The sequence below is a fragment of the Prionailurus viverrinus genome, chromosome E1 (assembly GCF_022837055.1).
Source record: "Prionailurus viverrinus isolate Anna chromosome E1, UM_Priviv_1.0, whole genome shotgun sequence".
NCBI classification, from domain to species: domain Eukaryota; kingdom Metazoa; phylum Chordata; class Mammalia; order Carnivora; family Felidae; genus Prionailurus; species Prionailurus viverrinus.
The window spans coordinates 40,737,755-40,750,838 of NC_062574.1; the positions used below are offsets into that span (position 1 = coordinate 40,737,755).

A 13,084-nucleotide genomic window follows, 5' to 3' on the forward strand; every position below is an offset into this window, starting at 1 on the left:
GCTTCATCCCCAAAGCAATCCAAGATGGCTACAGCAGCTGCCGTCATCCCACGTAGACCTAGCGACGTCCAGAGGCAGAAAGGGACTGTCTGTTTCCAGGGAGGCCTTCTGAAGAGGAAGACGACCTTTCCCAGAAGCAGCCCCCGACACACATACCTCCCTTCACGTCTCATTGGCCAGAACCAGTCACGTGCTCGGTCTGGCATGTCCAATCCCTGGCAAGAGAACTAAGGGAACCCAAACTGGCCTAGACCCATCAGGATCCATCTGCTGGCCAGGGACTAGGAGAGGAAGGATAACCTGGACCGGGAAGGGGGGAGTGTGCAGCTGACCGTGTCTGCCATGTCATCATACTGATGTAAGTGGACATTATCGTACTCTCACAAATCAGGTTTTCTTCTGAACTTGACTTTTCTCCCTCTTTCCATTATGTTAATGAAATAAATCTAATATAACCACAATATTCTGGCTATGACAATAGCTAATGACCTATTCTGTTTTCAAATGACAGGATTATTTTCATCCAATTCTTCTGGTTGTAGTGAATTTGTCTTTGTGGCAATTTTGACGGTTTAAACTAAAAAGTGAACAGCATATCGTGGCGCCTGGGTGGCTCAGTCGGTTAAGCGTCCGACTCTTGATTTTGGCTCAGGTCATGATCTCACGGGTCGTGAGAAGGAGCCCCACGTTGGGCTCTGTGCTGACAGTGCGGAGCCTGCTTGGGATTCTCTATCTCTGCCACTACCACCCCCCCACCCCCCACACAAAAATAAATAAACACTTTTAAAAAGTCAATAATGTATCGATAGAGGTCACAAGTCTTAATGAAACCTTTGATAAATGCGTTGTCCTCAGCCATCAGGTATAGGATTGCTAACATTCTTCTAAGTGCCACCAGCCATTATGCACAGAAACTGCTGTAGGTATTGACAGATCTTGTCACTTTGATTGTCTCGTAGAAACATTAGGTGTAGAGAATTGAACTTTTTTCATCTTTGCAGATGTTTACAAACAGGATCGAAGATAGTGGTTTGCCCAAAATGGCAAATGTAAGCATCTAATAGATGCTGAATATGAATAAATTGGTGAACTGACTTGACCTCCTGTAACTCCTTCCTACTCTCTAGTATATGTCCTGTGTAACATACATACCGCGTATATATGCGTATATCATGTATTATACAAGGTGCGTAAATATATATGGATACACATGGATATATATGATTTGCAGAAAGTCTATTCTGTCAATAACAGGCTATAACACAGGGCAATTCTAGGGTGAAAAATTTAATAGTAACTACACGTTATCAGAGGCCTGTAAGATGACAGACACCGTCCCAGAAACATTACACATATTAGTTCATTTGGCATAATAGCCATATCAGACCAGTATTTTCATCCCCGTTTCACAGACGGCACACTAAAACCCCGAGAGGGTGAGCAACTCGTCCAAGCTCATCCAGCTAGTGAGCAGTCGAGGTGGGTTCAAACCCAGATTTATCAGAATTCCGAACCTTGCTCCTTTTTAGTTACTAAAAAGGCTGCACAGCAGTCACATACGGCTCCAGACACCTGGCACAGTAGCCAGTGCCCTTGACCCTCCGTGGGCAGAGAACAGACTTGGCACAGACGAAAAGGCCTCCTCAGATGGCGCTTGTGCAGTGGAGTGTTCCGGGTGGGGCCGGTGTGGGTCTACTTGTCACTGAAGAGCAGCTGAGCTCACCCTCCGTCCAGGACACTCGTCACTAGAAGCCCGGCTGCTTAAAAGGCGGAAATGGTGCTCCCTCCTGGGCTTCTCCGACTTGCGATAAAATATGACTTAAGGTAAAACTTTGTTGACATCACTGTAACTCATGGCAAAACTTCACACGGAAAATTCCATAATATATCGAGAGTGGGGAAATTAAGAAATCCCCGATGAACAATAGGGAAGGATTCAGGAACCATTTTCAGTCTTTTTTTATTGACTCCTTTTTGATCATCAAAGTTGCTTTCATCTTTGCAGTGACAATAGCTTTTTAGACTATTTCTTGCACTAACTCCTGATACCTTCTGTGAGGGCTACAGTTTACCAAAGAAATGTCAGGAAATACCCATGGGGAAAACTGAATATTTCATAATCTCTGCAGCCATAAAAAAGTTGAGTTCTTTCCACAAGATCCTAGGGTGTAGCTGGAATTAAATGCCAACTGTTTCAACGAAACCGGAGAGCAAATAATGACGAATTAAGTTCTGTTCATCTGGATTTCACTTAATGTAACTTTTGTTTTATCCAGATTTGACCTTTGTCCCCTTTCGGTCTGTAACACTAATGGGAGTTGTCGAAAATAATTAGAAGTATTGCCGTGGACGTCTTGTAGGGTTTGCTCCTGTATGAGCTGACTGAGGATATTTCGGATGTCGAAATTGTTGTGTATGATTTTCCTTTATGCATCTGTCAGAACAACTGTAGTAACAGTAGCCAGCCTGACATCAGCCTATCAAATAATCAAAACAGCTTCTTGGAACTTTTCTTCTCTTTCTTTTCAACCAAATATTATTATCCCGATACTAGTTGCTCAAAGAATCAAAATTGAAACTGGCAGAATTACAAAGGACAATTTCCTGGGCTTCCTTTTTTAACTTGCTTTGCTTAAAAAAAGTTTAAACTGTTTCTGCTTTTCATTTAAGAAAAATTCCTGTGTTTTGAGTCTAGAAAAACAAAAACTGAATGAGGCATTTTAAAAGTTATGTTTTTAATTAAAAACAAAAAGCTGCTTCGCATCAGGTCTTGCTGGGTGGTACAATTTGCTGCCCCGCACTGCCCCCCTCCGCAACTTGCCTGGGTGCTATCGCCTCTCTCCTCACCCTGGGCAGGCCGGTCGGCGGAGTGACCAAACGAGGCTTGCTCATCCGTAGTTCTGGGGGGGTTCATTTGCTCCTGGTACACATTCAGTGTAACTCACATAAAATTAGAAAATAGTAATTTTCTAAGTCAGCCGTGTAGAAGCATTCTTCCTATAATCCATAAATAACAAGGCAATTTAAAAAGCATCATCATTTTTATCCATGCCAGGAGTTAATCATTTCTCATTCTAGATTAGATCCGAGCAAGAGTCCCATAATGGCAACAAGGAAGGGGGATCAGAGCTCTGAGCGAACTTCCTCATGGTTTAAGGAAACTGAGTCGTCAAGAAGAGTGACTTCCCTGACATGTTAGTGACGGCCCCAGGGTAGGACTGCTCCCACCTGTGTGTTAGACGGGCTGCTCACTCCTGGGATATTACTATCCATTATATTGAGCACGATGTAAAATGAATAAGTGCCACGTATCACTTAGGTTCAGGTATGTGTAAAACCAAATCTCATTTTTGGAAGCAAATGATATTTCACTATTTGCAGTGAGACTAATTTGCTAGCCTGAGCCAAGATTGTTCAGTCTGAGAAGTTACAGAAAAGAAAGGGAAGAAAAGAAATAGTCTAACATTTTACTTAGCATATTTGACACCGTACAAAGTATACATTTATCACAAAGGCACTAAACAATGTCAGATGATAACATACATGGGACAAGACGCCTCCTTTGAACCTAGTAGCTTACGTTTTGAAAGTCTGAGTAGCTTAGATTACATTGGTCGCTGAGTTTCTCAGAAGCTTATCTTAAATAAATTAGTGAGGGAAAAAACAATACCTTCGAGATCTAATAAATAAAATACGATGCTGTGCATGTCGCTTGCAGGGTCATACTTTTTTTTTTTTTGGCACATTTCTTTCTTTTGACAGAATGTATTGTGCTGGATAGTGATAGGTACTAAGGAGAAACAAAGATGAGTAAGTTATGGTTCTTGTCTTCAAGGAGTTTATAGTCGTGTAGAGCAGAGGACATATGTGGAAAATGGACTCCAGACATGGAATTTAAAGGAGGTTCTTTTTCTTCTAAATGGCACAGAGGCTCAGAATCACAAGATGTAGAAAGAACACGCATTGGTACTGCTGTCCATAAGGAAGGGGGGGGGAGATCTTTAGCTGGTAAAAAGTTAGGGTCCACCTCCCTGGCCGGGCTCACAGCTTACAGGTGGGCAGTGGTTTCGGGATCCTGTGGCCTTCAAGGGAACCAGGTCCTTGCTGAGAGGTCAGGGAAGAAGCAGTGTCTCTGCCCCCTTCTCATGGAGCCCCTGGGCCCCTACCTCATCTTGTTGCCTGGGACTGCCCCTAGAGAGCCCCCCCTGGTTTTATGGCTAGCGTTTTGGGGCAGCCAACTGGTTTAGCTCTTAGTCTTGTCTGGTGTGTCACAAGTAACCCATAAGTGGTCTTAAAACATGTAGGGAAGGCGGGGGCACCCGGGTGGCTCAGTCAGTTAAGCATCCAACTTCGACTCGGGTCATGATCATGCTTGAAGCCCCATCAGGCTCTGTGCTGACAGCTGAGAACCTGGAGCCTTTTTCAGATTCTGCGTCTCCCTCTCTTTCTGCCCCTCCTCCGCTCGCACTCTGTGTCTCTCCGTCTCAACCTACTGAATGGGAAAAGGTATGCAAATGGTCTGTCCTCTAATGGCTAACATCCAAAGTATAGAAAGAATTTACACAACTCAACACCAAAACCCCCCAAGCAATCTGATTAAAAACTGGGCAGAGGACCTGAATAGACATTTTTCCAAAGAAGACACACAGAGGGCCCTCAGACACATGAGAAGATGTTCAACATCACTCATCACCGAGGAAATGCAAATCAAAACCACAACGAGATATCACCTTATACCTCCAAGAATGGCTGAAATCAAAAAGACAAGAAATAACAAGTGTTGGCGAGGTTGTGGAAAAAAAGGAATTCTCATGCTGGTGGGAATCTAAGTTGGTACAACCACTGTGGAAGACAGTGTGGAGGTTCCTCAAAAAATTAAAAAATGAAACACCATATGATGCAGTAATTCCACTACTGGGTATTTACCCAAAGAAAACAAAAACACTGATTCAAAAAGATATATGCTTCTGTTTTTATTGCAGTATTATTTACAATACCCAAGATATGGAAGCAACCTCAGTGTCCATCAATGGAAAAATGGATAAGGAAAATGTGGCATACATATGTATGAGAGAGAGAGGGGAGAGAGAGAGTGAGGGTGTGCGTCAGGGAGAGGAAATAATAAATTCTCTCTCTATACATGTATACACATGGTGGAATATTACACAGCCCTAAAAAGAAATGAGATCATGCATTTGCAACAATATGGATGGACCTAGAAGTGCCAAGTGAGATGAGTCAGACTGAGAAAGTCAATTACCATATGATTTCACTCCTGTGGATTCTAAAACAAACAAACAAACTAAATGAATAAACAAAAAGCAGGATCAGACCTATAAATACAGAGAACAAACCAATGTTTTGGCAGAAGGAAGGGGGGATGGAGGGATGGGCAAAATGGGTAAGGGGGAGTGGGAGGTGCAGGCTTCCAGCTATGGAATGAATGTCATGTGAATAAAGGCACAGCATAAAGAATATAGTAAATGATACTATGATAAAGCTGTATGGTAACAGGTGGTACCTACACTTGTGAAGAACATAGCATAATGTATACATTTGTCGAATCGCTATGTGGTACACCTGGAACTATTCCCTGACACTGTGTGTCAGCTATATGCAAATTAAAAAACGGAAAAATTATTTAAAAGTACAAAAACAAATGAAATAATTGAATATATTTATATTATACATATGAATTACATCATGTATAATATATACTGTATTGTATACAATCCATATTACTTCTGTAACCCGGTCACACTTAACATTTCAATCACAGCTTTGTAGCAGCCCACTTTAAGGTTGAGGCACATCAATTAATTTAAGAGAAAACCTAGACAAGACAGTCTTAGATAATCGTGTGTGTTTGGGGAGGGAGCAGAGGTTGTCCCAGAGATCTCTACCAAGACAGGGAGGGGGGAAAAGGAGAGGCTTCAAGGACAAGTACGATCCAGTGGAATCCTACTTGTGGATCCAGTGGAACAGAGCCAAGATCTCTACTGGTTCTTGTCACTCCTGGTCCTGTGCTCTTGAGCCAATCACTTAAACTTTCTGGATATCGGCTTCTCAAAAGGTCGGTAATAATACCTTCCCACAGGGGTGATATGAACATCAACACAAGATAATGGGTGAGAAGTACTTCAAAACTCTAAAACATAATGCAGATGAAAGGTGTGTCACTTTAGTTAGCCATAGAGTACAAGGGGACACATGAGCTTAAGGCATGAACAGGAAGGAAAGACTTTGGGAACAGAATGAGGGAAGACATGAGGCAAAAGAGGCTCAGAAGGTTCAGGAGAGAGCGAATAATGTCTTGGTCAGAGGGTAGCATCAGTGAAGGGGAAAATAAGACCACAAAGTTAGCTTCAGTCATTTCATCCATTGGAAAAAAGAACAAACCTCTGTTATTATCTGTTCTTTACCAAGCACTATGCTATGTGTTAGGAACATTGGTGGCCAATCTTGGATGCCGGGCTAAGGAGTTCAGTCGGTCAGAGAGCAGTTGTCAGCCATTGAGGATTTTTGTCCTTTCACTGGGTAGTCTTATATGATTGCATTGATACTTTAGAAAGATTAATCTGGCGGCAGCAGATGAGATTGGAACAAAAGATGAATTCAGAGGGTATCGCACTAAAATTCGCATCACGAGACAAGAGAAATCAGGAGAGCTTGAACTGGATATTATCAAAGGAGTAGAAAGAAAGAGTAGATGTGAAGACCTGCTTGAAATTCACAGAACGCAAAGACTGAGAGGGCAAAAGAAAAAATAATACCAAGGTTTTTCATTGATCAGCTCATGTATTGTCCACTGGATGTTGAGTCTGAGAGGCTGGCAGTGGGATGTTCACTTGGGGACGTGTTCTTGAAAATCTGAACTACAACACGAGAGAGAGCCCAGGTTGAAAATCTGCATCTAGAACTCGAGAAAGGAATGCCTACATGTCTGAATCCTCTTGGCGGGGGGGGGCGGGGGGAGGGGTGTAGCAAAGCCCACAGGATGTGGGTGATACTGAAAGGGAAGGGCAGAGAGACGGATAGGACGCCCATGGGCAGATGCATGGACAAGAAAAAGTATGGAAGATACAAAGAGGATTTTGAAGGAATGAATGGTCAGGGAGATAAGAGCACAGGTGGAAGAATTTAGTGTCATGAAAACCAAAGAGAGTTTCCCGCTAGACATTAAGCTCCTTGAGGGTAATGTCCCTATCTAACATCCCTGGACACCACTAGTGCTTGTCCTTAAACTGAATTGTAAACCCTTTGGTGCCCTGAGTCTCATCCTCAAAATGCCTTTGCCCACATTCCATGTCCTTCTTTCTTCTGTGCCCTTTTGACACTTTCTGTGAAACTCTATTAAAGGTTTTCCCATCAAACCCCCTTAGTAGATGGTAGGCCCCCGAGCTGGGACTATATGTCACATTCACCCTTGTATGTCAGCATCCAGCCCAGTGCTGGGCCCACGTAGTATTCGGTGAATTCATGGAAGGAAGACAGAAAAGAGGGAGACAGGATTGGCAGCATCACCTGCCTCAGGGAGTCTCAGAATGAAGAGTTCCAAAAGCCACCGAACTTGGGTAGTGATTCCAAATCTTTTGCATTGCACCCCCAAACATATGCTAAGTAGATGCTTTCTAAACATGTTCTTGTCTAGGCTTCTATTTGAATAAATATTCTTTTATAATTGTCATCTGGGGTGAGTGGGATCATTGAGCGTTCTCCTGGCTTATCTGTGGCCCTCAGAAGGGGTCGTACGTTGGGAAAAACCAAGAGAAGGCAAAATGCCAGCACCCCACCCTTACAGCCCACCTTTCCTCTTTTTTTTTTCTCAGTAATTTTTTCCAGCCTTATTGAGGTATAATTGACAAATGAGATTGTGAATATTTAAAATGCACAACATGACAGTTTGATACACGTGGTGAAATGATTGCCACAAGTAAATCAATTAACACTTCCAGGACCTCGCATAGTTACCCATCTGTGTGTGTGTGTGTGTGTGTGTGTGTGTGTGTGTGTGTGGTACGTGTGCCTAAGATCTACTCTCCTGGCAAATTTCATTATTCTTCTAATGAAAGCCTTTCATTTCTGTTTTCCATAATGGATTTTTTAAACTTGCCAGTCTTATTAACGGTAGTCACCCCGCTCTGCAGAAGGTTCCAGAACTATCTTATAACTGCACGTCTCCACCCTTTACCCAGCTTCTCCACGTCTCCCCCACTCTCCAGCCCCTCGCAGCCCCCATCCCACTCTGTTTCCGTGAGTTCGCCTTTTTTCCATTCTTTGTTTTAAAGCCACAGAGGGGTGAGGCCATCTGAGTTCTCTTAGCCTAATGCCCTCCGGGTTCATCCATGTTGTCGCAGACACCTTGCAGCCCACCTTCCCGCTCTTCTCTGAACCAGGCTCGATTTTCCTTGCAAGACTGTCTCTCTCAAGACGCCCTCAGAAAGCCAAAGCACGAAGGATGCCAACAAAGTCCCTTATTTTCTCTACAGACAAACGTAGCACTCTGCAGGTTCACTCCAAGGTTCCTGGGTTTAAGAATAAAATCGGATCCTTTAGGATCAGTGGTTTTGGGGTGATGTGAGGCATCTCTGAAAGTGCCTAACCTCCTTCGGTAATGTTTCCACCATTACAACTCTTACCATTTGCATTCCCAGAGAATCCATTGGCCTCCCACAAAGCCCAGTGATCTACCTGGGAGTAGCATGGATATTAGGAGAAGCAGCATCAATATATTTAAAAGCTTCATTGGGTAGCACTGCTTATCTTTAAACCACCTCAGTCATCATCAAGAGGCACTAACAGATCTATAGAGTAACAGGCAGCCTTACAGAAGAAGACGCTATGTAGACAGAAAATCAATTAAGCAATAATCATGACAATTGTTAAAAGGAAGAATTGGTCTTTTGCAGATTTCCAAGCCTTTCATTTCTGTTTTCCATAATGGATTTTTTAAACTTTCCAGTCTTAGCTGCTGTTGGCTAACTCATCTGCAGTGAAATCTATTTAAAAAGTACTAACAGCTCAAAACTATGTTTTATCCCAAAGCACATTATGAAAACAGGAATAATAATTGCAACAGAAATATAATTCAAAGACTTTTATTGACTTTTCATGTTTAATGGTTATTATTCTGGCTTGTTTCGAGTAATTTTAATAACCACAGTTTATTTACAAAATTCAGACTAATTCTTTTGTTCCCATGCCAACAAAATACATTTGTTCCCAGACAGCTGGTATGATGCATCCTTCTAAAATTTGTGTTGTTATGAGGGACAGAACCACATTTAATTTTGGCCGCATCTTGTTCTCAATGAGAGTTTGTTTGAATACTTGCCTCTGTTTTCTGAGAAACACTTGAAGCACAGTGTCGAGGACATGAGTATTTTCATTAAAATAGACATCTCCTCAAAATATTCCTTATAAATCAGTTATCGTAGTAGGTTTTAGCGGCAAAGCAAGTCAACACTTGTACCCAAAACCTCCGTGACAAACTATGCACCATGATCACAACACCGTTTTTTTAAAAAGCCGCTTCTCTGGGATGACTGTGCTCCGTGTTTCCTCATTGCTTTCTTGAGATTCCCTTTGTTTTTAACTTCGCTGGGCTGGTTGTGCTGGGAGGGGGGCACGCAAGGAGGAGGAGAATGGAGGCGTGTTTTTAATCCTGTGCTTTGCTGACGTATCTAATCCAAGTGTCAGCAAAGCGCCCACCGCATCATTCCAGGTGTTTTTCCATAAAGCATCTTCTGCATTGTCGAAGTGGCTCTTTGTCCAGGCAGTGACCACGAGGGGCGAACGATGGGGACTGGGCTGAGGGCCACAAAGGGGCTGCAGGGGGGGCTCTGACCTGGGGCTGCTGGCTTCAAAGCCTGGCTGTGTCTGCCTGGGGCAGGGTCTCATCTTTCACTCCTGTAATGAAGTAATGTGATCATACAGTCTCACTTCTTTTGGACTCATTTTTTTTTTTTTTTTTAGGTAGTTTGGGCTTTAATTTTAGTGGGTTTTGTCAAATTATTTTTGTATTCCATAAATGATTTACTCCAAGTCAATAAATGACGAGGCACTTTAAAAATCAAGAACGAAAGCTTAAAATCAAGCTTTCTTCTATGCCACCTTTTTATTTATTTTTGCTTTTTTAAAATGCTTATTTATTTTTAAGAGAGAGAGAGTCAGAGACAGAGCATAAGCGGGGAAGGGCAAAGAGACAGGATGACACAGAATCTGAAGCAGGCTCCAGGCTCTGAGCGATCCACATACATGGAGCCTGATGCGAGGCTCAAACTCACGAACCATGAGATCATAACCTGAGCCGAAGTCGGACACTTTACCCACTGAGCCACCCAGGTGCCCCTATGCCACCTTTTTAAATGGGTGGACAAGAAGAATTATCACAGGCATTAACCCGGGTAATGGAATACAGTCTCCCAGGAAGAGAAAAAGGAGAATATTTTCCTTTTTCCTCCTCCATAGGAGACACAGTGTCCTATGAAGGCTTACTTTTCTGGCAGCTGCTAAGCATTGAATTCGTGGAATTGAGTGAAGAGCTGGAAAGAGGAAGTAAAAGAGAGAAACACAGAGACAGTAAAAGAGTGTAGTGGTGAGTCAGCATGGTTACAGGGAGAAAAGTTTGATGACTGTTTACTGTGTCTGTCACATTCAGAGAAGTTATCAAATATTCTGATGCCATTTATTTACAATTCCTTTCCTGCTTTGGTCCAGCCAGAAAAGATCTCATTCCTGTTTTGAAAGGGGCTATTTTGAGGTAGAAGCGATAGAAATTGCTTATTGTCAAACAAATAACAGAGCACAGGTATTTTACAGGCATCGGATGCATATCTGTTTAAATTAGAAATAAGGATGGAAAGGTGATATTTTTATACAAAGGAAAATTCAGAAATTTAAAAGGCCCTTTGAACATACTTTACATGTAGGTAACTTTTGGGATTTCTATACAGAACTAGAGAACAGTTCCAGTTGAAAAAAATATTGTCATAAAATGTTCAAGTGCAAAGAATGACTTCTTGAATCAAATGGAGAAGTTAGAACTAATGAAGACTATAGCACCATTGGTGTTATCAGAATTTTGCGAAATATGACCCCTTTTAAAAAAAATTTTTTTTTTTAGTTTATCTATTTTGACAGAGAGAGAGCACACATGGGGTAGGGGCAGAGAGAGAGGGAGAGAATTCCAAGCAGACTCCACACTGTCAGTGCAGAGCCTGACATGGGGCTCGAACACATGAACCGTGAGATCATGACCTGAGCTGAGATCAAGAGTTGGATGCTTAACAGACTGAGCCACCCGGTCACCCCTGACCACCCCCGCTCTCTTTTGTTAAGCAGACAACCTAATACCTCCTTAGCTCTCAGCATATAGACATGACATGGAAATCTTGCTGGCTTCTAGGACCTTCTGTTATTATAATAAAGGAGAACACCATTTAAAGATCCATTTCTGTCTTTGTATATGAGATTTACACTCAGGTTTATTGAGAAGAGGTGAGAAGTAAGAGTGGAAAGCCCTCTGACAGGAGATTTTCTAATTTTAATTAAGAAGTAAAGGAGGGTTGGGGTGCCTGGGTGGCCCAGTTGGTTAAGCACCCAACTTCAACTCAGGTCATGATCCCACAGTTCATGAGTTTGAGCCCCACGTCAGGCTCTGTACTGACAGCTTGGAGCCTGGAGCCTGCTTTGGATTCTGTGTCTCCTTCTCTCTCTGCCCCTCCCCTGCCTGCACTCTGTCTCTCTCAAAATAAAAATTAAAAATTAAAAAAAAGGAAGTAAAGGAGGATTTGCACTGTGTTGGCCACACCAGACTTAATGTGGGGGGGCTCTTCCCAGCTCAGGTAGGCAGCAAGGCTGGTGGAGAAGAAAGGGCCCAGATGTCGGGCTCCGGTACGTGTGCTAGTTCTTATAAGAAGCAGAAGCAGAAAGGATCTGACAGGTGGGACGTCAGACCTGGCACCCCCTATAGAACAAGAGCAGCAATTTATCTTGTTTTTCTACCCTTCAGCTTGAAGATTTTATTTGAATGAATGCCCATGCAGAAAGAATGGGCAAGAATTGGAAACTTAGACTGAATGATTCCAAATGCTTCATTCAGCTCATGAGATTTTGAAGTTTTGCTTGACTTGGTAAACAGAGGAGGGTAAATTAGATGCTAAATCAGAACGTGCCATGGTAACTAAATGACAGTTCAGGGTGAACTCTTCCTAAACTCCTAAGTGATACATACATTCAACATTTCAATTCAATTCAACAAATATTCCTGAGCGCCTGCTATATATCAGGCCCACATTGGCCTTGATAGACATCAATGAGCAAACAAAAATCCTTGATCTTGTGAAGATTGCATTTTAGTGATAAGTTCTCATAGCCTTTTGCATTTCTGTATAAATTTTATACTCGACATGTCAATTTCTAGTAAGTCTCACAGTCCATGAACATAGTATATCCCTCCACTTGATTTAAACATTCTTTAATTTTTGTTAAGTTTTTATCATTTTATGTGAAGATATCTTACACATCTTATGTTAGATTTATTTCTACTTATTTTACATATTATGCTCTTTAAGATAGTATTACTTTTAAATTTTTATTTTCTCACAGTTTCTTCCTGGCATATAGAAATAAAGTTGGCTTCTATGTAGATTCCCTTTATCATATTAAGAAAGTTATTTTCTATTCTCACAAAGATTCTTTTTTTCTCTTTTAAATTATGAGTGGATACTTTTTAAATGCCTTTTTTCCCCATCTTTTGAGATAGTTATGTGAATTTTTTCCATCATTCTTCTACTACAGTGAACTTTATAGATTAGTTTTCTTTTTTTTTCAACTTTTTTTAATTTTTTTTTTTTATTTTTGGGACAGAGAGAGAGCATGAACAGGGGAGGGGCAGAGAGAGAGGGAGACACAGAATCGGAAACAGGCTCCAGGCTCCGAGCCATCAGCCCAGAGCCTGACGCGGGGCTCGAACTCACAGACCGCGAGATCGTGACCTGGCTGAAGTCGGACGCTTAACCGACCGCGCCACCCAGGCGCCTCTATAGATTAGTTTTCTAACATTGAATCATCTGTGTTGAGT

The 13,084-nt window shown here is 42.1% G+C and overlaps 1 protein-coding gene across 6 annotated transcripts in view; it reads left to right on the forward strand.

Moving 5' to 3' along the window:
• CEP112 (centrosomal protein 112) overlaps nt 1-13,084 on the forward strand; it is a 422,889-nt gene that overhangs the window by 378,127 nt on the left and 31,678 nt on the right. The gene's annotated exons all lie outside the window — the stretch shown is intronic.